Raw genomic sequence first — 23777 nt, 5'->3', positions numbered from 1 at the left:
AGGCAGAAGTTGCCTTATTACTCAAGAATTCCAGCCCTCTTGTGACCTCCTGGATATGCCCAAGATTTGTTCTGGTTTTGAGCAGAGCTGCAGCCATAAGATTTCCTGCTGCTGGGAGCACAGCCGACCAATGTTCCAGGTGCTGTCCCTCTGGATGCCCCACCACATTCCACCCCAGTCGGCACTTGCCACGAGTGGCCTTGCCACGACTGAGCATCGCGAGGCTGCTGGCGCAGGCCCACTCCCGGGCACGGGACTCCCGATGGGCAATTTTGGAGCAAGGTTTCCATCGACCTGGCTGAATACACCTTGGAACTGTGCTGAAGGCTGAGATTCTTCCCACCCGACCTTCCTTCCTTTCCTGTCTCCTTCCCAGGAGACAGGCCAGCTCCGGGATCCGAAAGCTGTCTCTCTTCCGCAGATCCCGCTCTTCATCCTGCTCTCTACCCACCTCGGGCATTTCCCCTGACACGTTTCTCGCATATCTGCTCTCAGTGTCTGCGTCTCAGAGGACCCCAGCTGACACGGATACCAACTCCAACACCATCCATCCTGAGGTTTCATTCTGTCGAGCTTTTAGGCGGAGTCTTTCTCTCTCACAAGCATCCCAACCTCAGCAACCACACAAAGAGGGCAGGACTCCTGTCTCCCAGTGCCACCGCTCTCTCCCTGTGCAAGGCCAGGGCCCAGTCTCCCCTCCTCCTGAATCGGGTTTGATTTGGGAAGGATCTCGTCATTTGATAAATGCAAAGGAAAGAAAATTAGCCCTGGGAGGTTGACCACTCGACTGGAAGTTAAGAGAATGCACGCGCAGAATAGAAGGACTTACCTGAAAGTATCTCTTGAAAAGCCTAACAGAGGTTCGACTGACTTTCCGTCAGTGAGCACTCGCTATTTTCTGTGTGTAGTGCGTTCGATTCCCAGCGCAGCTGTGACAAAGCACCCCAGACTGAGCAGCTTTGAACAACAGAAACCTCTCGTCTCACTGTCTGGAGGCTAAAGGCTGAAATCGAGCGTCTCTGACGGCTCTGGGGAGAATCTGTCCATGCCTTTCTCTTAGCCGCTGGAGCTGCCGACCATCCTTTGGCTTTTCTTGGCCTCTCGAGCCATCCATACGACCCGTGCCCCGGGAGTCAGTGGTCTCTTCCTGGGTTGTCTCTCTGTGTCTTCTTCTCTTCTAAGGACACTAGTCATAATGGATCAGGGCCCCCCCTAACGATCTCACCTTCACTTGACCCACCGGCAAAGACTCTATTTCCAGATGGGGTCCTTGGAGTCTGAGGCCAGGACTTCAAGATGCCCTTGGGCAGGGGCACGGTTCTTTGAAGAGCACATGGAAAACTGCATAACTAAGCAACGCTCCTCAGTGACTTGGGAGATAAGGGAACAGCAGTTCTCTTTCAGCCAGTGAATGGGCTGCTGCCTGGACTGTGTCCTTATTGCGTGTGTGGTGTGTCCCCGTCCTCGACAGGTGCAGATATGGTTAGCACCCAGCACTTCGGGTCCCTGGTGAATATCGCTGGGTGGGAAATGGAACCAGTCTGAGCCTTCTGTGATTTGAATTGATAGGCACGTTTATCACAACTGGTAACAGCACTGCTGTTAATTGGGTCTTTTCAGCGACGCTGCTTGTACATGACTGCACTCTCCTGATTCAGAGAAGACAACAAAGAAATCACCAAATCAATCAAATGGAAAGGGTTTCAGGAAGTAAATTTCCAGATAAAAAAATCACAGCACAGTAAGATTTCACATTTATACGACTAAACATTTTTAGCAGCTTCCAAATTCCTGCCCATCTCATCTGCCACACGGAAGTGGCTGAACTATGATGGGAAATTTAGCAAAGGTTGTGGACGGGCTATTCAAAAACCACTCACAACCAGGCTTCCCCTGACTCTATTATAGAGGCTGTCAAAGCTAAACATTGCCCTCCTAGCTTCTTTCGTGATTAGAGATGGCCATGTGACACACTTCTGGTCAATAATATGTAGGCAGAGTCACTGAGAAGGTGTCCCTTCTCAATAAAAAGACAGCCTCATTAAGAGGAGTGTTCTTGCCTCTCATTATTTGCCAATCTCCTATCTTCCTGCCAGGAACGTATGTGTGATACCTGGAGATGCAGCAGCCATCTTACCACCATGAGTTCAAAAGTTTCCATAGCAATGGTGGAGTAAGACCATTGAAGATGAAATAAAAATCACTGAACTTGGGTTTTAATATCGGACTGTCTAATGATTGGCCTTGGACTTAGCTTCTGTGGCAGTGATTATCAACAAAGGGCTATTTTGCCTGCCAGGTGACATTTGGCAATGTCTAGAAACATTTCTGGTTGCCATAACTGTGTGAGAGAGAAGCTACTGGCATCAAGTTGGGTAGAGACCAAAGATGCTGCTCAGCATTCTACAACGTGCAAGACAGCCACCAACAACAAAGAACTATCCAGCCCAAAATGGCCAGATTGCCGAGACTGAGAAACTCTAATCTATAGATCACAATTTATTTAATGCCAAGTAAAACAGTTTTTAAGTGATGACATCAGTAGTTCCTTAAAAAATAGAAAGTTGTCTGAATTTCGTGGAAAGTGGATACTTGAGTTATGGTATATCCACTCGATAGCAACTTGAACTATCTTTCAAAATAAAGTTATGAAGACTAAGTAACAGTAAAAGTCGCGTATTTACTAAGTGAAAAAAATCAATATATGAAAGTGTAGGTGTTGAAAGATTACTATCATTACAAAAAGAAGGTGAACGTGAGGGATCATAGCAAAGCGATGATAGTGGCTGTATGAGGATTTCCTGTGAATTTGTTCCTTTCTATTTTGCAAAGGTTATTCAAAGTGATTATGCTATTTTTATAATTTGGGAAATAATTTTTTAAAGTAATGAATGGGAAGAAGGATTAAAAAACTCAATCAGTATTTATTTCTCTGACATTTATGAAATTTCTTCTTAGCCTTAGAAAAACACTAAGTAGACAAATGAAATTTTTTATGCAACTGAATGCCGTTTACATTGACGCATCGTGTCAGCAGCATTCTTTCTCTAGTTCTTTATTTCTGTCTAAATATGGAATTAACTGGAGTTCAACTCATAGGACTGTACCTCTGCAGGCTTTTTGTGAAAGTGTCAGAATTGCTTACAACATTAAAGTGATTATGTGAAAATTTGCCGGTGTAAAGGTTTATATTTGTTGTAGATTGCTGGGCTGCTGTAACAAGCTGCCACACCCGGGCCACGTAAAACAGCACAGATGTGTTCTCTCAGCCTGGAGGCCGGAGGGCCACAGCTAACATCACCTGGCAGAAATCGCGGTGTCACAGGCCTGCATTCCCCCAGTGGCTCTGCGGGAAGTCCTTGCCTCGTCCGGCTTCCCGTGGCTGCAAGCATTCTTTGGCTTGTGGTCCCTTCGCCCCAGGCCCTGACTCTGTCTTCTGATGTGTTTGTCGAGCTCCCTCTGTATCTCTTCCATAAAGATACATGTGATGGGGGGCTGGCCCCGTGGCCGAGTGGTTGAGTTCGCGCACTCCGCAGCAGGCGGCCCAGTGTTTCGTTAGTTCGAATCCTGGGCACGGACATGGCACTGCTCATCAGACCATGCTGAGGCAGCGTCCCACATGCCACAACTAGAAGAACCCACAACGAAGAATACACAACTATGTACCGGGGGGCTTTGGGGAGAAAAAGGAAAAAATAAAATCTTTAAAAAAAAAAAGATACATGTGATGGCTTTTCGGGCCCACAGATACCCCAGGATAAACTCCCCATTTCAAAATTCTTAACATACCTGTAATTACGTATGCAAACACCACTTTTGCAAGTAAACGGAAAAGTTCCAGAGGTTAGGACGTGCTATCTTTGGACTCTGTTATTCAACCTACTGTAATATTATATAAAGAAAATATAAATGTAATTACTGATCTCATCTGAAAATCCAAATTTCCATTCCTACCCAGCTAGGACTTAAAATATGACACAATCATCCAGGATCTTAATCCTCGGAAGGCAAAGGGAGAGTAAAGAATCTCTTATTCCTACTAAATGAAAGAAACACAAAATGATAAATTTTGGAGAAACTAATTTTTTAAAACACATCAATGTAAAGCGTTTTTTTTTTAAATGTTCATTCACAAATAAACTGTGCTTCCCCTGTTATCAACGTTTGAATACATAATGGTCTGGTACCTAAAAATGGAAAGCGTCACCCTGTTTTACCATATTCCAGCAACTGTGAAGTGTTCTGAAAACTAATTTGAGGATTTACCCTCAACGGAACAGTTCAGTAGCGTAAGACTGTGAAATTACTGGAAAGGCAGGACCGCACTTACTTTGCTTGAGTTGACTAAGCAGCCGAAAATATCTTAATTAACTGTCCAATTAAGAGACATTTTAGCAAAATTACGAGAGTACACAAATAATTAAAGCCCTAGAGCTTTCATTTCTTTTCCCCACTTGGCTGTTGAACTCCTACGGTTTACTTTCAGAATAACCCCTCAAAGGCTCACCTTTGAAGGCAGTTATAGGGGTAACTCTTTCACTTTTCTGTTTTTGACCAGGAATGTTTCCAAATCTAAACGTTAATTTCCATATTACTTGGAATATATGTGATCTTGGAATTTAACAGCCTTCGATGCTACTCGGTTAGGTGTGATTAACCGGTAAACCTACTCTGATTATCCCCAAAGCCTATACTCGGGCAGCTCCCGCTGAACTCGAAATAAACCCGCAGACAGGTCTGCTAAGTCGGAAGTCCTGACCCGACTGTATTGCTGTCAAGACGTGAGCATCACCGATGGGAAAAAGAACACGCCCCCTAGCACGAGGTGGCCTTACTGTGGACTGGTCTGTGTCTTCCCTCGTTCAGGAAAAGACAAATGGGTTAAATGATTCCTTTTTAATGGCATATTTAATATTTGCGCTCCATGAAATAAAAGGACAAGAGTAGGAAGTTTCAGAAACAGTCTTTCGGATCCTCTAAGTGGTGACAGACTCTAGAAGTCTAGCATTCTCTCCATCCCCACTCCGCCCCTCCCTGTGCCAGGTCCGCCCCTCTCTAGGGTTCTCCCTCTGTCCAGTCTTTGGAATCTGTCTGCATCTACCCATCGTGTCTTTCGTGGTCTCGATTTCTCCTTCTGAAGCCCCCTGCCTTCCATCTGCAAACCAGCCCTGTCCTTTGTGCTCCTGGAGGAACACAATCCCCTGCCCTGCCTGTCTTTGCACACAGTGACCCGTATTCTCCCCAAAGCACTGCTGAGAGTGGACTTCACCCACTGCCTCCATTTCCTGTCTCCCATGAGCTCCCTTAACCCTCTGTGATCTACCTTATGTGACATGATAGTAACACACACATGACACTGCTTCTTTTTTAGTTCAGAGTATTTTTTATTGTAAAATATACATAACAGAAAATGTATCATTTCACCATTTTAAGTGTACAGTTCTGTGGCATGAAGTACATTCACCTTGCTGTGCAACCATCACCACCACCCATCTCTAGAATGTTTTCACCTTCCCAACTGAAACTCTGTCCCCGTTAAACACTAGCTCCCCACCCATGGCTTTCCCCTTCAACCCCGCCCCCGGTCCCAGCCCCTGGCAACTGCTAACCTACTTTCGGACTCAATAAATTTTACAACGCTAGGTATCTTATATAAATGGAATCGTACAGTCTTTGTCCTTTTGTGTCTGGCTTGTTTCAATTAGCTTAATGTTTTCAAGATTTATCCACGTTGTAGCATATGTCAGAATTTCCCTCCTTTGTAAGGCTGAATAATAATCCATTCTGTGTATATACCACAGTTTGTTTGTTCGTTTATCTGTTGATGGACACTTGGGTTACTTCCACTTTTTGGTTATTGTAAACAATGCTGCTATGAACACAGATGTACAAATACCTGTGTGAGTCCTTGCTTTCTCTTCTCTTGGGTATATACCCAGAAGTGGAATTGCTGGATCATATGGTAATTCCATTTTTAATTTTTTGAAGACTCTCCATACTGTTTTTACAGCAGCTGCCCATTTTACATTCCCACCTGCAATGCACAAGGATTCCAATTTCTCTACATCTTCACCAACACTTGTTACTTTTTGTTTTTATGTTTTTTATATAATAGTCACCCTGTTGGGTGTGCAGAGGTGCCTTATTATGGTTGATTTAGTGATTTGAGCACCTTTTCTTGGACTTATTGGCCATTCTTAGGCCTCTGAAGAAATGTCTTTTCAACCCCTTCGCCCATTCTTTAATTGGAGTGTTTCTTTTGTTGTTGCTGAGCTATAGGAATTCTTTATGCTCTCTATATCTCAATCCCTTATCAAATACATGATTTGCAAACCTTTTCTCTCCTTCTGTGGGTTGCCTTTTCACTCTAGTCTCCTTTGGTGCACAGAGGTTACATGACCCTCTTTTAGGCAGAACTTATTTAATCCTCCTAACAACTCAGTGAGGTAGGAACTATTATCATCACCTCCATGTTACAGATAAGGAAACTGAGACAAAGAAGCTTTAAGGAACATACCATCCTCCCGTAGTAATGACTGAGGTTAGATTTGAGCCCGTTATAAACTGCATGTTTGTGTCCCCCAAAAATCATAGGTTGAAACTCTACGGTCCCATGTGATGGTGTTAGGATTAGAAGAGATCATGAGAGTGGAGCCCTCATGAATGGATTAATGCCCTTATAAGAGTCAAGAGAGAGCTTACGTCCCCTCTGCTCTCCTCCAGCTGGGGACACAACGAGAAGGGGGCAGTCTGTAAGCCAGAGAGGGCCTCACCCGCTGGCACGCTGGTCTCAGATGTCCAGCCTCCAGAACCTGAGAGATAGTTTCTGTTGTTCAGTCTATGGTACTTTGTTATAGCAGCCCAAATGGACCAAAACGGAGCCCATGAGTTTGTCCCGGAAACCTTATGCCATAAACACCCCGTATAGTGGACACAGTGGCCTCTGATTCCCAATCCAGTTATCTTTCCTCATTCCCCTGCATTTCCTCTGTCATTTACAATCACAACTCTTTCTCTGTGAAACACTGCCCTCGGCTACTGTGCTTTCCCTGGTTCTCCTCCTACTTCCACGAGATGGATCCATCTCCATCTTCTGTCTTCTTCGCCTTTCTTCATGCTCGCAACTTCAAAGGCCTTGCTTCAGCCTCGCTCTTTGCTTATTCTACTCCCTTCAGGAAGCATTTCATCCTGTATGTTAGGGCTTGAATGTGTCCACCCAAAGATGTTGAAGTCCTAACCCCCAGTACCTGCAAACGTGACCTTATGTGGAATAGGCTCTTTGCAGATGATCAAGTCAAGATGAGGTCATTTGGGTGGGTCCTATTACGATATGACTGTGTCCTCGTGAAAGGGAGAAGTTTGGACACAGACACAGGTGTGCACAGAGGGAAGACGATGTGAATACACAGAGAGAACGCCGTCTACAAGCCAAAGAACACCCGAGGCTTCCAGAAGCTCAGAGAGAAGAAAATAGCAGTCTTCCTTACAGCTCTCACAAGGAACCAGCCCTGCTGATGCCTTGATTTCAGACGTCTAGCCTCCACAACTGTGAGACAATACATTTTTGTTGCTTTAGTCAATTTGTGGTATTTTGTTAGGGCAGACCCAGGAAACTGAGCACTTTCCCTGGGCCCGGAGGCAGCCATTCTATGAACAGTTTCTCAAACTCACACCTCTGGTCCTAACTTTCCTCCTGAGCTCTAGGCCTCCAGTATCACTAGCATCTCATGACCACCCAACCGCAGTCCTGCCTTTCCAGAATATTCCTCTTCTCCCATCTCCCTTCTTTCTCACCTTCGGCCCCCACCTTGCAACCTTTGTAAATGAGATATCCATGGCCCCAGCCGCTCTGGCTGAAAACCACAAAATTGCCTTCGAGTCCTCGTTTTCTACCCCCTTGAAGCTGTCTCCATTTCTGTAGTCCAAGCACCATGTGTGGTCCTTCAGTTTGGGAGACCAGTGTCCGGTTCCCAGGCTCGGCAGCCCTGTAGCCCCTGTCAGAGCCCTAGCTGCAGACTCAACTCCACCTGCTAGTCAAAAGGATGGAAGGCGCTTCACCCCAAACATTGGGATGCAGACTCAAGGAGTCTTTGCTGCTCTCTCAGGTATTATGACCCAGTATCTGGGCGCTGACCTTTCTCTCTACTTAAATAACCAAAGTTTTGCCCAGCGTCTTAATACATTTAAAACTGGAGCTTTCTGCCTAAACCCCAGTCCAGAGCCCAGAGTTCTGATAACTGCTCTCCTTGAGATGTCCTTGAGATTTAAGACCATCGTGGCACTTGACCACCAGCTAGGACACCACTATTATGTCACGTGAGGAATTCAGACTCAGCCTGCTTGTCCATCCTCTTCTTTAATTAGCTCAAATGTATTCAACCATTTATAGTTCACAGAGCACATTTATATCTATTTTCTTATTTAATCTGCACAGCCTTTAAGAAATCCAGAATTCGGAGGGGCCTGGCCCTGAACCTCATGCTCTTTTCACTTCACAGTGTGGCGTGCTCCTAGCTCCTGCAATCTCCTGGTCCGACAGAGCTTCCTCCGCTGTCTCAGCCCCACGGGGGCCTCTAGCTTCAGATCCCCGTCTCCCCCTCAGCCCTCCTCTGCTGGAGACAACTGATCCGTATTCTGTCATATCCAGAGATTTGACAGATGGCTCTTTTGAAGTGGCCTTAAGACAAATGATCCCCCTTCTCAAAAGGCCGAGAATGGTTGAAGGAATTGCATAACTACATGGTACCATAAGCAAGCAGGCACGTTTCCAAGAACGTACAAGGTAAACATAACATTCCCATCAAGAAGACATGATTTCAGAGGTTTAAAGATCATCTAAGGAGACCCCATGCAGCGCCCGTGTAAGCTGTAATCTCAAGAGAGAGCACGAAGACTGGCTCTTTTGAGTGAGTGACCACTGGGGACTAATTTCTCTCCCCAGGTTTTTGTCTGCTTTTCCATTTCGAGGTGATGAATGTTAATCTCTCGTTAACCCCCCTTCCTGACTTAATGTGAGAAGACAGCGTGCCGAGTTGAGCGTTGCCATCTCCTGCTCTGGCCTATGAGGTGGGGACACACGGGGAAGAGCGCTGTGGTGGGAACACGGATCAGACTGCCCGGGGGAGTCCTGGCCCCCTGTTACCGGCAGGAACCCTGAGCGAGTTACTTACCCTCTCTGTAAAATGGCGCTATTAGTAGGACACGCACCTCCGTGCTGTTGGAAGAATTCAATAATTAATGCAGGCAGAGTGCCTAGAACAGGACGTTGCCCATAGAACTTGCCATTTAACTACTTGTTATGCTCTATGCCCAGGAAGGAGCACACCTCAACCCCTGGAGGAAACATTCCTCCTGCAGGGTCAGGGGTCAGTTAAAGATGAAGGCTTCAGAAATCTCACTCTGTTATCTGCCCTGGAATGTCTCTATACTCCTTCCTCCCATACAACAAATGTAAATAATTAGTGTATATATGAGACAATCCTTTCAACCTGGTGAATATGTACGACCCTCATGGTGTTAGTTAGAAGATGCCAAGGAAGCTGGCCAGGTGGTGCAGTGGTTAAGTTCGCACGTTCGCTTCATCGGCCCAGGGTTCGCGGGTTCAGATCCTGGGTGTGGACCTACACACTGCTTGGCAAGCCATGCTGTGGCGGACATCTCACATATAAAGTAGAGGAAGATGGGCACGGATGTTAGCTCAGGTCCAGTCTTCCTCAGCAGAAAGAGGAGGATTGGCAGCAGATGTTAGTTCAGGGCTAATCTTCCTCAAAAAAAAAAAAGACGAAGAAGAAGATGCCAGCCACCTGACTTAAACACAGAGTGAGCCAACACTAATGTAGAGCAAGTAGTTGGTCATCGAGAAGGAACGCTGGCAGCAGGTGTAGGGTCGGAGCAGCCTGCCAAACACGATTTCTTGAAAAAGATGAGGTGGAGGCCCTTTATAATTTGTCTCCAGTGGCCTATGATAATCGTTAACACACTAAAGATCTGTGATGACCTATACCTTCCTATGTTTTCCTATGTTTTCTTTGAGTACTCTTAAAACCTACACTCTGAGTTAATTAGCAAGGAAGTCAAGAAAATTAATCAGAACGATAGCATAATCGCACCGTATCTCGCGCTTCTGAGTTCCTTCTTCACAGAGTAAATCATCTTTTCTGTAAAGGTGTCAGGTTATACAGACACCTTCATAATACGACACATACAGAATGATCCTTGCCATTACTTCCACGCATCAATTTTTGTAAAAACTGAACCTGCAATCAGAAACATTCTAACAAGCTATATTATTTTTCTAGATTACAAGGTAACTTTAAATATAAACTATGAAGACCATTTAGATACACGAAGTAATGTTATATAAGTCAAAATAAAGCTGACACAATTATCATGTAATATTATCATGTAAAAATGATATCAACACATTGTTAAGGAAAAGAAAGAGCCAGGAAATGTATCAAATCATCTATATTTTTAGGTATAGGGGACCCATAGTTTTTTTATAATACTCTTTGTATATTTACTTTTTTAAAATACTGTGACTCAAAATGAGAGCGTCACTTTTCACAACCCTATGTAAAGTTAGATTACAGGAGAAGCAACCACCATAAAAATAAATAAAAACCAAATATAAGGATTTATTCAAAGAGGACTTTGATCAAATGAAATTTCCTTGTCTTAGTGAACTAGTTTTGGAGTTTTCTTGTGATCGTGCCCCACGAATGTCAGGATACGTGTCATTATCGCACGCGGTGCTCTCAACAGACCACGCAGCAATCCTGAGAAAGGCCCACCAAACTGGTTCTTTTTGTATTTTTAAAAGCTGGGTTGAATGCCCAAGGGCAGGACTCCAGTTCTGATAAAGTCTTCTTTATCTAAATACCTGCCTTTCTCTCCTCTGCAGTGACTCCACCAGGCCCTGAAGACAGCCGCTGGCCACTGATAGCAGATAAACCCTGCGGCTGTTTTCGCCCTTCTTGAAGAAAACCTTTGAATTTGTAACTTGGGCTGTAGATGCTTATCACACAAACTTAGTTGCCAGGAACTCAAAAGTGGGCCACGGCGGCCACTGCTGGAGTCTGGCTTCTCCACTAATATTTGTTTAAAAAAAAAATCAGCGTGGAATACTTAACTGAATTTTAGGCACTTAACCAGAAAGATCCTGCAGCACCTGCTGTGGGAGTTTATTTCAGCCAGGTGGCAGGTCTGCCTCAAAAAAGCTGTTCAAATCGTACAGAAGATGCCCTGGGTCCCAGGACGGCTCTGATTTCATTCAGGCTCTGGATCTTTTGAAAAGAGTTTGTGTTCACACAGTTTCTAACCCGACAGGACACAAAATGGATTTTGTTTTTGAGAAGTCAACTCAAAGGAGATCCCAGGCTGAATCTAAAGTTAAACCCACATTTTGAAGATGAACTAATCAAAATTTGTTTCAGGATTCTCCCCAACTCCAGGTTTTTTAAATGCACCTCATATCACAAGAAAGAGTTTTCAAAAAGAATTATTAGCTTAGTAGTATTCATTTCCATTAAAAAAGACAGGAGAGAAGAAAGGTTTCATTTCCACGTTTCCAAGGGCCCAGAGGTTCTGGCATCCCGTGTTTTGCCCTCAGGTAGGAACAGGATTCAGTGGGAAACCCTTGTCAGCAGCTTTTCCCGGTTTTTCTCTGGCCTGCTTTTTACCCCCGGCTCCTGTCCTGCTCTCCCTTCCTACGGAAGCTTCCTTGGCTCAGACATCAAGCTCCCCTGACTAATGAATAAGTCCATGCTGACATCTCCAGGGGCCCCAGGAAATGGGAATTCCGCTGGAGTCTTTCTAAACTTAGCGCTTCTCCCTGTACCGTGGACCCCACCCTTTCCTCAAACAAGGACGCCCCACACTGGCAGGAATGAGTCACTTATCTCTAGTTCACTGGCGACCACCCACATTTAGTATTTTTTTTCTCTGCAGCATCTTAAAACTCTTGGTCTCCTTCCTCTGTTCATATGCAGCCAACGGGCAGATGAAATGAGTCCACAACGTCCTGTTTAGTAAATTGAAATAAAACCAATTTTGGAAAGTTGCTATGATCCAGAGATAATCACATCTCTACTTCTTAATTTCAAGGGTTTCTGTCAAAATCAAAAAGTAAGCAAAGCGAAACTCCTTTGCTAACCAGGAAACCCACAGAAATTAACGGGTTTTTACTCACAGGTGAATAATCATTAAAACAGCCAATGAAGTTTCCTTTTGTTGTTTTTAGTTTTGCTTTTATTTTTTCCTTGAAAACCAGATTGAATGGGTCCAAAGGGTTGCAAAGTTTCCAAGGAGGAATCAGAATTTTAAAAATTTTATCCTCCTGACGGACGGGGCCTGCATTGAATCACTGCATTTATTTTGGACTAAAAGCTGCTCGTTTCTCTCTCTAACTGCTTTGCCCTCGATGCGATTCACTCTCAGTGACCCAGGTCAGAGCCGGTGCTCCCCCTCCAACCGCTGCTCCCCACACGTGCTGGAGCAGCAATCCAGCGGGAGCCACCCTCGGTCCGCACCTTCGCGCAGGTCCCCGCAGACTCCGGCTCCGTGGCTGCTGCGTCGCTCCTCGGACCTGACGCCTCATTCCCGGTGGCCACGGGCACCCTGGACGTGAGGGTGAGCCTGCGGTCCAGAAACAAGAGCTGTGAGACGTGGGAACCCTGGGGACCTGGCCCCAAGGACAGACGGGGGCAACTCCCCTGGGCTGATGGTGTGCCTCTCCTCTCAAATGGCATCTATTTGTTTTTTCTGCCCAGAGTCATTCACTTCATTTTGCTATAGCCTGAAACTATGCTTTCCAAAGTGGTCTCTCCAGGTCCCCGCAAAGGCTTCGCTGTGACTGTGACTTCGAGGGTGAAGTTCCCCCTCAGAGCGGAGGGTGCGGGGCAGGGGGGTGGATCACGGAGCTGACCGGGGACCAGGTCTGATGGGCGGGTGACGCCAGGCTGCAGAGGACCTCATGAGCTAAGTCTGAAAGTGGAAATGGCTCCTTTTAGTCTAAGGGAAGATACAGAAATGTTGGAACTGAGGCAACGGATCCAGATTTGTATTTTCAAAAGATACTTCTGGCAACAGCTCTGCTTAGTGAATCACGTTTCATTTTTAAGAGCTCGCTGGAGAGCTGTGCTCAGGAAGTGGGGAGGCAGGAAGAGAAGGTTAGGGACAGAGCGTGGGGTCCTCAGGTGCAGGGCAGTCATGCAGGGGTGCTGTAAGGGGACTTGGAGGAAAGCGGGGGTCCAAGCACTCCCAGCGAGGGAGATGGAACGGAAGGCAGAGGGAGGTTTTGGCAAATTGGGAGTTAAACGTGGGCTGTTTTAAAGCAGGTTGACAGACTGCAGCCCGTGGGCCAAAACCAGCCTCCTATCTGTTTTTGTGCAGCACGACTAAGAATATTTCTATGCTTTTAAATGGTTGGAAAAAAATCAAAAAAAGAATAATACTTGTGACACGTGAAAATTATGTAAAACTCAAATTTCAGTAGCCGTTAATGCAGTTTCACTGTAACACAGCCCTGCTCATTTGCTTGTGTGTCATCTGTGGCTGCTTTCACGCTGTGACAGCAGAGCTGGACACCGTGACCGAGACTGGACTGCCTGAAAAGCCTCTTAGAATACTGACTCTCTGGCCTAACTTTACAAAAAAAAGTTTGCAGGGAAGTCCAAGGAAAGCTGTAGGCCTGGAAACTGGGAAACCAGCTCTCTTCCTCTGTCTTGCCTTTGAGTCAGCAAAGGTCTAGTGACACGGAAGAAAAGTGAATGTCTGCGCCCTGTGTGGTGCCGCATTGGACCTGGAGGGACTGGAGCCTTTGCCACACTGCCCTGTGCAGGCACCAGGGGTCCGCGTCCCTCTCTGCTGACCCCTGCCCGCTCCCCCGTTTCCTGCACCCAAGGAGCCATGACTTTGAATGTACCTCTTAACATTATGCTTCAGGATTTGGTGGGTTAATTTGGGAACTTACGAAAATGCTCTCCAAATTGCAGATACTGAGATGAAAACAGACTTGTAAGTACAGCCTCTTTGTACATTGTGGACCTGCATGTAGTGGCTTCTGGTATTGTGGGATTTTCATTCATGGGGTCGGGCCTAAGTCTATGTGACTTAACAGTGTTAAGGCTCCTAAAAGATGACGAGGGCTTGGAAGCATGCCAGGAAAGATTTCCTGCTTGCTGCCTGCTGACCACTTCAGGTTACTGCTGGAAAGCTGGTGAATGGGCCACAGAGGACGTAACACTCGAGATTTGTTTTATGAATTGGAATGTATCACTGATTCCAAATTATGTCTGGAGGAAAAGATATTGGGGTGGGGATTCAAGAAAGTGCAGATTAGTTTATAAGACTTAAACTAAAATGCTTTTATTGATAAAATTCATATAGAACAATCCTGCAAAACATTTCTAGTTTTTCACACTTAAAAGCACTGTTTTAAGTGTCTTCTAAGGATATAGTTTTTAATCCATTGCAGAAACTTTTATAGGGTGCTTATGAGATCCTGGAGCCATGTCAGGCCCTGGTGATGCAAAAATAGATAAGACCTGGCCCCTTTCCTCAAAAAGCTTACAGAAAGAAAGCCAGAAAAGTAGAGCCAAAAAAAAAAGAATATTGTTTAGTTTAGTTTTGACACAAAGGGAGTGCTTTTCAAGATAAGCGTGTTAAATCTGTAAAGCATCTGGAGTTTCTTAGCAGAAAGACTCTAAACAAATACAAAATTATCAAAGACTAAGTCAATCTCTATCTTTAATTCCAGACACAGTAGAAAAGACTTAGATGGTACATTTTGGTCTTTGATCCTAAAGTTGCAAAGGCAACTATTATTCAGGATAAGCTACCACATGCCAACGATCAGAATCCTGACTTAGTGAAACCCGTAGCCCCAGAAGTTAACGCCATGCGATATGTACAAAAAGGGCTTAATGTGTGTTTGTTGAATAAAGGGATTTCACTACTTTATGGTGAACCCGAACTTTGGATGCTCTTGGAAAATATAACTTTGAAACTGGTTTTAGGAAATTCTAGCCTGTGGTCTAAACAGTAGTATTTTGGCTACAGTGAGTTATAAAACAGTGTGAGGCAAGAGGCTTGGCCCTGGCGATTATTAATCCTCTATATGGAGCCGGGCAAGAGGAGGGAAGTTCCGAAACCCAACCCATCATATGAATTCTTATTCTGCACCTCCTCGAGAAGCACTGTAGGATCTGCTGAGACGACTGGGCTTATGAAAAGGAGTCGCCTTCGAATATACAGCCTGAGTGTTATTTACTTTCTGTAAAATGGAACTAATAATATCAATAGTCATGTAACACCGATGCTCACAACAATAATCCACTCTATCTAATCTAGTAATAAGTATAACGTTTAATACAATACAATATCGTGGTGTCATCTACGAGGGGAACACTAGATGTGTGATGTTTCTCATGCACTTACACAGTGTCTGGGACACAACAGTGGCTCAGGAGATGTTAGTTGTATTGTGATTTTTCTCTACACTTACTGGCGACAAGAGATTTTCACATATTGAGTTATATGGGGTAACTATTCAAGTTCAAAACTGATTCGCCTTGAACTAGAAAGCGTGACTTATGGCCCGTTAAGCATATATTGTACATCTGCTTGTCCATTTGAGTCAGGACTCTCTCTTGAGGTGAAGAAGGCAGACTTCCCCTCCTATGTCCTATTGGTAACAACACCCTTTGGTAACACCCAGATTAGTCCCTTTCCTGGCATCCTGGTCCTGTTGTCCTGCTAATTTGCAACTGAATACCTCTTTGAAAATGCATCCTGCGTGGTTTAATGTATGTCCTTTGTTCTAAAACGATATAAGACTGTACTGAAACCCACACTTCTCCGGAAAGTCTACTAAGACTTTCCCAGGTTATAATCCTCACTCTGGCTCGTAATAAACTCAGCCTGATTTTGATTTATAGGTTGGTTATGGATTATTTTCATCGACATTTCTTGGCGTAGTTGAGGTAGGATTTCAGAGAAACCCGAGGAGACCACCTGGAATCTACACTGAACCGGCATTCGGTACCAATAGGGGCCCATTGAGCCCCTCGGATCACTGCATTCTTCAGGTGACCCTGGTGAGTTCTCCTGAAACCGGGACCTCTTTATTTTAAGTTGATGGTCCAAGAGTTTATATGAGCTGTTTCCAACCTTAGAATAGGTGTCTTAAGGGTACCAGTCCATACCCTAGGTAAGAGGAACCTAGGGGGAATTCCTAGGACCCAGGACCCCAGAGGGAATTTCCTAGGCCCGGGGAGCCTGAAGGGAACTTTAGAGTGAATGGGGAAGGCCGACCTGTTAAATTTGGCTTTAAATCGGAGAGAATTGTGGGTTTTGTTGTTGTTCTTGTTGTTTCTCTTCTTCTCCCCAAAACCCTCCGGTGCGTAGTTCTATGTTCTACTTGTAGATTCTTCTGGTTGTGGCATGTGGGCCGCCGCCTCAACATGACCTGATGAGCGGGGCCCTGTCCACGCCCAGGATCCGAACTGGTGAACCCCTGGGCTGCCAAAGCGTAGTGCAACAACTTAACTGAGTAGTTAAGTTCAGCCACCGGGCCGGCCCAAGAATTGTGTTTACATAAAGTCTGAACACACTGCTTGATAGAGAAATGAGAGACTGGTGTGTTTAGCTCTGAAGAAAAGGGACGTTGCTCCTCCTGGCTGAAAGGCGTTCTCAGGTGCCTGAAGACCTCATCAGGAGTGTTGGAGGATCAATCCTCACGCTGTGCAGCGGGCGCATAGGGAACTCCAGTATCATTAACGTTAACTAATTGAAGGCTTGTCCAGGGAAGCTCATAAGAGAGTTCGTCACCTGAGCTCCGAGCCCCCACGGCTGCTGGCGGGAGAAACCAAGGCACGTAAGAGAATATTTACAACCTTTCTCTAGGGAGTAACACTCACAAGCAGCACATTTCTGACCCACCACACTGTCCCTAGGAATTGTTCAGACTTTATGGCAAAACAAAACTAAAAGAAAAGTGAGAAATCTACCTTCTAAATGTCAACTAGTTCCCAAATTGGCAGCCTCACCTCTGAACTCCAGCAGGCTACCTGCTGTGACTTGCAAGTGCTCAACAAAATAAGGATAGCTGTTAATGGCTGGCAAGATAACACGGATAATTTGAAATTACAGTGGCCACTGTGGGTCGCCTTTTTAAGAGCAAGGTAACAAAGAAACTTTTAAAAAGTCGAGCTCGCCAACTTCCAGCACAATTGCTCAAAAACTAAAGATTCTGGGAGCCGTAAATATTTACAAAGAACCACAAAAAAATATTTTACCAAGCTTGTTCCATGTCCTGAGGGCTTGGCTTAGTAATCGTCAGGTTATTAGAGGTCCTGAAATATGGTCAAAGTGCACTGCACCCCATTTTGTGGTCAGAGATAGTCAGAGAGAAATGTGGGGTGCACTCCATTCGTGGCCAGTGGTCCTACCAAGCTGCTGTCAGCCTCAGGGGTTACACTGGCCATTAGAAGGAACGTTCTGATTAGATAAGATCATTTAAAAAGTGCACTTAAAAAGCAAAAACTTCAACATTCTGAAATAATCTTATGGAAAGTTTTGTTGCAAAAAGCTAACAGAAAATTAAATTATAAATAGTAATTAAAGGAATATATTAGGGCATGACTTTACAGACACTCCCATAATCTACAAGCTGATGAGACTCTGAGAGATTTTCTGGGAAACTGCTACGCTGATGATTCCTGGAACTGTTCAATACTGCCAGGTAGTTAGTTTGTCCTGGCTGAAACCGACAAGGTATTTGAAAGGATTTAAGTAACTTAGCATCAGAAACGTGGCCAAACTGGAAGCTGACATTCAGAGTCTGATAGGAATTTTCTTTCCAGGCCCTCTTCCCTAAATTATATTAAACTAATCATCTGTTGGTCGGGGGCAGGGGGGCGGGGGGAGAGCAAATTAGGCTAATGGTGCTGGACACGTGTTCTCAACTTACAAATCCCCCTGAGACTGGGAAAGCAGCTCCAGAGGCCGTTCAGATCCACCCAGTTCCTTTATCTTAAAAAGGATTATGGCCTCGCCTCTCTGGGAATGTTATCTAGCTTATCGACAATTTCTAAAAAAGAAGCAAAAAAAAGGGAAAAAGGCCAGAAAAGTCACCATAAGAGCAGCCTCACCCAAAATCTAGCATCTTTAGTGTCTTCTCCACAAACGTTAGTAAAAAGTCTTAAAACAAAAATTTGGATTCATAACTAGGGAGCCTTGTACCTGATTCATGGCAGTAATTTTAAAACAATAGCTGTGCAGTCTCTGTGTATGTGTCTATATATGTGTTATATGTGTGTGATATTTTTACCTCCAGATGGTATGGCCAAAAATTAAGAGCTCTGTTTAATTGGCTTGAAGTAAGCACTTACCTAAATTATTTCCAAAGGGAAAAGAAATTAACCCAAGTATCTTTAAGTTAACATGATATAAAATTAATCTTGGTACCTGAAAACTTATTTAAGATTGTTGGTTTGATTGAAATAAGCATGTGCTCAGAATTGTCAGTATTTGGATATGATGCAAACATGTCTGGGTTGATTGGTCAAATAAGCTGATGTTATCTCTGTTACAAAACTGGTTAGCAAAAATAATAACTTAAAATGATGGCTAATTTTGTCTAATGTCTCTTGAAGCTTTATAGGCAATCTAAATAATTATTGGGAATGAGTAAACTAAATAAGTGTGAAAAAGATAAAAGTGTTGGGTAAACTTTTTAAAATAATTGTCTTATGACATGTATATTTAAAATAACTTCCAAAATCTTTCTGGTAACTTGAAACTTTGAAGTGTTGCTAGGTAAAATTGTATGATAAAAAAACTCACTGAATATCTGGGTCATTTTCCAAATAAGATGAAATAGTGTAACATTATTATTAGACATGACTAGATTTGTCTACTTTTGGCTTCTTATTACAAAGAAACTCAAAGGTGTTTAGGTCTATTAGTAAACATGTCTTGTATTTTATTAAGATTGTACCATGAAGTAGCATGTTTCTAGAAATTACAAAAAGTGTTTATAAATTTGCCAAGCCACAGTATGCTAATGTAAAAGACAGTTCATAATTACTTAGTTTTTAGTTTTCACTAGGGTCTTTAAGTGTTAAAAATTCTAATTAATATATATAATTAAACCTACTAAAAATTAATAAGGAAAACAGCTCTGTATACAAGGAAATTAAAATGTACGGTTTCAGTAAAGAAGGTGTAAAGAGTGGAAGTAGTTTTGTTTGCTGGGTTAAGAAAGATAAATTTGTCCTAAAGTACTAGAAGGGAAGAAAGCAAGCATGGGACAAATTATGAATGTAAAAAAGTTGTAGAAGGTTTGTGAAGGAGAAATTCTGAAAGTTTTATGCCTGGTCAAGTTGACTAAAACTAAAGTAAATCCAATTAATAAATGAGTTTTAATGTTAAAAAAAAATGAGCTGATGCAAAAAAATAAAATTTGGTTTTCTCTCTCAAAAGGATAACTTTCTTGAACTTTTGGTCTGCTCTTGATAAAGAGGTTATAAAAGGCTTTTCTTTAATAAGTCTACCTAAAAGGCAGAAAATCTGTTTTGTTAGAATAACTTCCTATGTTCAGAAAGACTGATGTCCCTCTGTTAAGATTTTTTGACTGTTTTAACTATTTGCCCTTGACTGTTTTGTTGTCACTTTGATTGAATAGAATGAGTGTTGTTTCCTATTTGGCCAAGTGTTTTAAAACCTTTTGATATTTTTGACAAACTGCCCCCGACCAAAATACTCAAATCCTGAATAAAGGCTTTCTTTTGACCTGGAAGAAGGAAGAGAATTTCTCTGAGGATTTTCAGAGGCCCCCTGAGATTTCTCAGAGAAATTTGTTCTCTCTTCCTATAAAGGAGGGATGCTAATTAGGCTTGTTTGGTGCTAAATTGCATGGGAAGCATTGTCAAGTAAATGACGATAAACCTTCCTAGGTTATATTGTGTAGGTAAAGATTATTCACTATTTTAACCTTGCTACCTTGCTTCCAACATCACAAGAGGAGAACACCACGACTGCATACTATTATTTAATTGGTTTACAGATGGGTCTTACTTAAATGATAAACAAGGATGTTATCAAGCTGGATATGCTGTCCAGCCTCAAGAATGCCTGCTACTTTCTATTAACTCTGCTGACCCAGCAAAAGGTTTCCTTCTACAGACTCAAGAAATCACCGTGGAAGAGAAGAAATAAAGGTGGCAACAAAGGGGGAAAGCAATACTTTTGGAAACATTCTCCCACAGCAGCTCATAAAGCCTATACTCATGCTACATGCCCAAAATATAATCTAGCGAAGCTATTTCATGAATCACAAGACCACTTGCCCCTTCCTAAGGGACCTTTTGAGGTATGACAATTGGACTTTGTCGGAATGCCACCATCTCAAAGATAAATATCTTGGAATGATCTGTGTGTTCTCATGTTGGGTTGAGGCCTTTCCTTCAGAAGAGTGATGGCTTTAGGTAAATTATTATTGAAAAGGTTAATTCTTGTTTGAGGAATTCCTACTGAGTTACACAGTGACTGGGAACTCATTTCACCAGACAAATAATTAAATCTGTTTGTAATATTTGGCCAATAGTGCAGCATTTCCACTGCAGTTACCATCCCTGATCCTCAGGATTGGTGGGAAGAACTAACAGCACCATCAAAACTTAATTGGCAAAGCTTTCAGAAGCACTTAAGCTCTCTCACGGCCAAAAGCTCTTCAATCTTGGATCTACACCGTTTGGTAAAGCATTGACTGTCTCCTTTCGAGATAATGACTGGATGGCCTATGAAATTAGATGAGGAAATATAAGAACCAACTTTGCTTAAGGAAGATATTACGTTGTTATCAGGGTCCCATTGAGATGCTTAAATGAAAGGTTGGTAGCTGATTCTTTTCACAGAGCTCCCAGACCTTAAGGATCATGGACTATAACCTGGAGAATTTATTTATGAAAAGAGGAATCAAATGAAAGACTCTTTGCGGCCTGTTGGAAAGGACTACACCAGGATGAGGAGAAGATGGCATCTGTGTAGACAGGTGTCCCAAGACTCCGGACCACGTCTGTATTCCCAACCTTGTGTCTCTGCATTTAAACTTTTGTCATGCTTAAACTGTATACCCATTTTATAATTGTTCCATTGAAGCTTTCAAAATACTATCACACTTAAAGAAAGTGATTGATTTGGAACAGACTGGTCTTGAAGGCCAGGCATTTATCGGGTGGCTCCTAATGGAACTCACTGGTTATATGGAACAAACCTCTGTCCTTGGCTGCTGCCTGGATGGCTAAAATGCTGCACCCCAAGTTTCCCTTGGATGCAGGGAAGGATTCACATTGAGCTAATACCTGTTGCCAACCTCCCTCTCTTTAAGGCCAGATGGACTCATTCAGTGTTCTGCTGGTATGACCACTGAGAAGCTAGCAATCATTCAAGCAAAAATTTAGTGAGCTTCATCAATGCTGTCTTCTCTTCTTCTTCTTTTTTTTTGGTGAGGAAGATTGGCCCTAAGCTAACATCTGTTGCCAATCTTCCTCTTTTTGCTTGAGGAAGATTGTTGCTGAGCTAGCATCTGTGCCAGTCCTTCTCTATTTTGTATGTGGGTTGCTGCCACAGCATGGCTGATGAATGGTATAGGTCTGTGCCTGGGATCTGAACCCATGAACACCAGGCCACTGAAGCAGAGCACGTGAACTTAACCACTACACCATGGGCTGGCCCCCATGTCTTCCCTTCTACTTTTAGGGCCGGACTGAACATTCAAAAAATAAGTGTTGGTCTCCACCTGGAAGGAGACCACATTCGATGAAGAGAACCAGACAGACGAGGACGATGGTGTCTGCCATGACACAGGTGTGCTGGGGACCATGAGGCAGAGCTTCCAGTGTGAAGAAAAGCTTCCCTTTAAGAAGTGGTGCTAGGGCAAAATTGTAAGAAATTAGTGAAACAGCTAGATAAGGGAGGTGGGAGCCAGAATCATTCCAGGCAGAGGAAACATGAGTAAACATTCAAGAAAGAAATGGAGGGGCTGGACCTGTGCACTGCTTGGCAAACCATGCTATGGCAGGCGTCCCACATATAAAGTAGAGGAAGATGGGCACGGATGTTAGCTCAGGACCAGTCTTCCTGAGCGAAAAGAGGAGGATTGGCAGCGGATGTTAGCTCAAGGCTAATCTTCCTCAAAAAAAAAAAAATAATAAAATGGAATTCTTTTTTCAGTTGAAACAAATGACACATGTTGGATGTCTTACTCAGCTCCCTCAAACTCAGAGGTAGAGACAAGGATTCTGTGTAAGGGTGAGGTGGTCCCAGGAAGCTCTGGGAGGGCTGTGGGAAAGAGAGGCAGCCACAAAGGCTACTGCCTCAAGCCTGTCACCACTGTGGGGCAATGGAAACCCCCAACACGGGGAACTCCGGGAGCTGATGCAAAGCAGGCCCGGAGCTATCTAACAAGAGGGTGAAGAAGTTGGAGTATCTATTTACGCATCCACTTTTGTCATTTGTTGGTTGAAGACGTTGGAGGAGAAAGACCTCAGACAGTTGGGAGTCAGTCTCTGAAAGTGAGAAGACCCTGGAATGGGGTGGGAGCGGGTGGGGGCGTCAACAGTCCTGGCTGCACTGGGCCTGCCTGGGAGCTAGACTCTGACGGGAGGGTATACGGATGGGAAGGGACAATGAAGAGCTTTTTACATCTGTGGAGAAGCTTGAAGTTTGTCCTTAATATCACAGGGAGCTTTTGAAATGCTTTTAAAGGAGGTGAGAGAAATAGGCTTGGTTTGGTAAAGTCGATTCCTGCTCCCTCTCCGGAAGATGGATTTGCGGGGGCTGGACCAGGGGAAGGCGGCTGTAATTTAGAAGCTACTACAATTCTTCTAAAAAAAATCATGGTGGTCTGAGCTCAGGCTGTGGCTGGGGGGTGGGGGGGGGGTGTCAAAGAGTGGGTGGAGCAGAGAGAAATTAAGATGCAAGGAACTGCAAAGCTTGAATTCTGAATTCACGAGGAAGAGGAGGGGGAGGAGTCACAGGAGAGTCCAGGTGTGTCCGTCTTGGAAAGCAAGATCAAAGGCAGTCCCTTCAGCCAGACTGAGAAGTGGAGGAGGAGGAAACAGGTGAGGAATGATCAGTGACACGAGATGTGGAAATCCCGCGTGTGCAGCAGGCTGTGTAAATCCAGAAACGGACAGACATTCTGAGCCGCAGACACGGCTCTGAGTGTCCTTAGAGAATAAATGGTGGTGAAACCGTGTCTAAGGCCTTGTCTAAGGAGGCTCTGGGCTCCCAGAGGTGAGCAACCTCAGATGGAAGCATGGGCACAAATGCCACAGGAGACTGACATTCCAGGGCAAGGCAGAGAAGACTACCCAGGGTCTTCTGATTCCAAGCACGAAGGATGCGTCCATATTCATTAGATGCATAAACGGGGGCTGGAGTGTTCTTGGCGGGACGTCCTTGCAAAGCCAAGAGGGCAAATTGTGGAACCTGTGATAAGTTATTATGAAGCCCGTTATCTCTAAAGGAAGCTGCTCCCTGAAGATGAGTGTGAGCTCCCTGAGCGCTGGAGCAATGGTGTTGTCCGCAGGAGCTGGTGCATGTTAGGTGCTCAGTAAAAGCTGGCTGAAGTGATCCGGTCTGTTCAAATACAAAATGTAAAGTAACATAATATACTAGAACACGATATAATTTCAGGGAGACTAGTGGCCTACTTAACAGGGAGAAAAACTGGTCGTCAGATAATTTTATTCACCCAATAACTAATTGAC

The 23777-nt window shown here is 44.1% G+C and overlaps 1 long non-coding RNA gene across 1 annotated transcript in view; it reads left to right on the top strand.

The window, feature by feature from the left end:
- The first annotated feature begins 12020 nt into the window (after positions 1-12020).
- LOC139041488 (uncharacterized) overlaps positions 12021-23777 on the top strand; it is a 30091-nt gene continuing 18334 nt past the window's right edge. Inside the window, exons 1-2 of the long non-coding RNA XR_011496717.1 lie at positions 12021-14016; positions 15939-16097. This is a non-coding gene — a long non-coding RNA (uncharacterized lncRNA). The remainder of the gene's footprint in view (positions 14017-15938; positions 16098-23777) is intronic.

The sequence above is a fragment of the Equus asinus genome, chromosome 21, assembly GCF_041296235.1.
Source record: "Equus asinus isolate D_3611 breed Donkey chromosome 21, EquAss-T2T_v2, whole genome shotgun sequence".
NCBI classification, from domain to species: Eukaryota; Metazoa; Chordata; class Mammalia; order Perissodactyla; family Equidae; genus Equus; species Equus asinus.
Note: the sequence above shows the minus strand (reverse complement) of the source record. Positions and strands in the feature narration are given on the sequence as shown.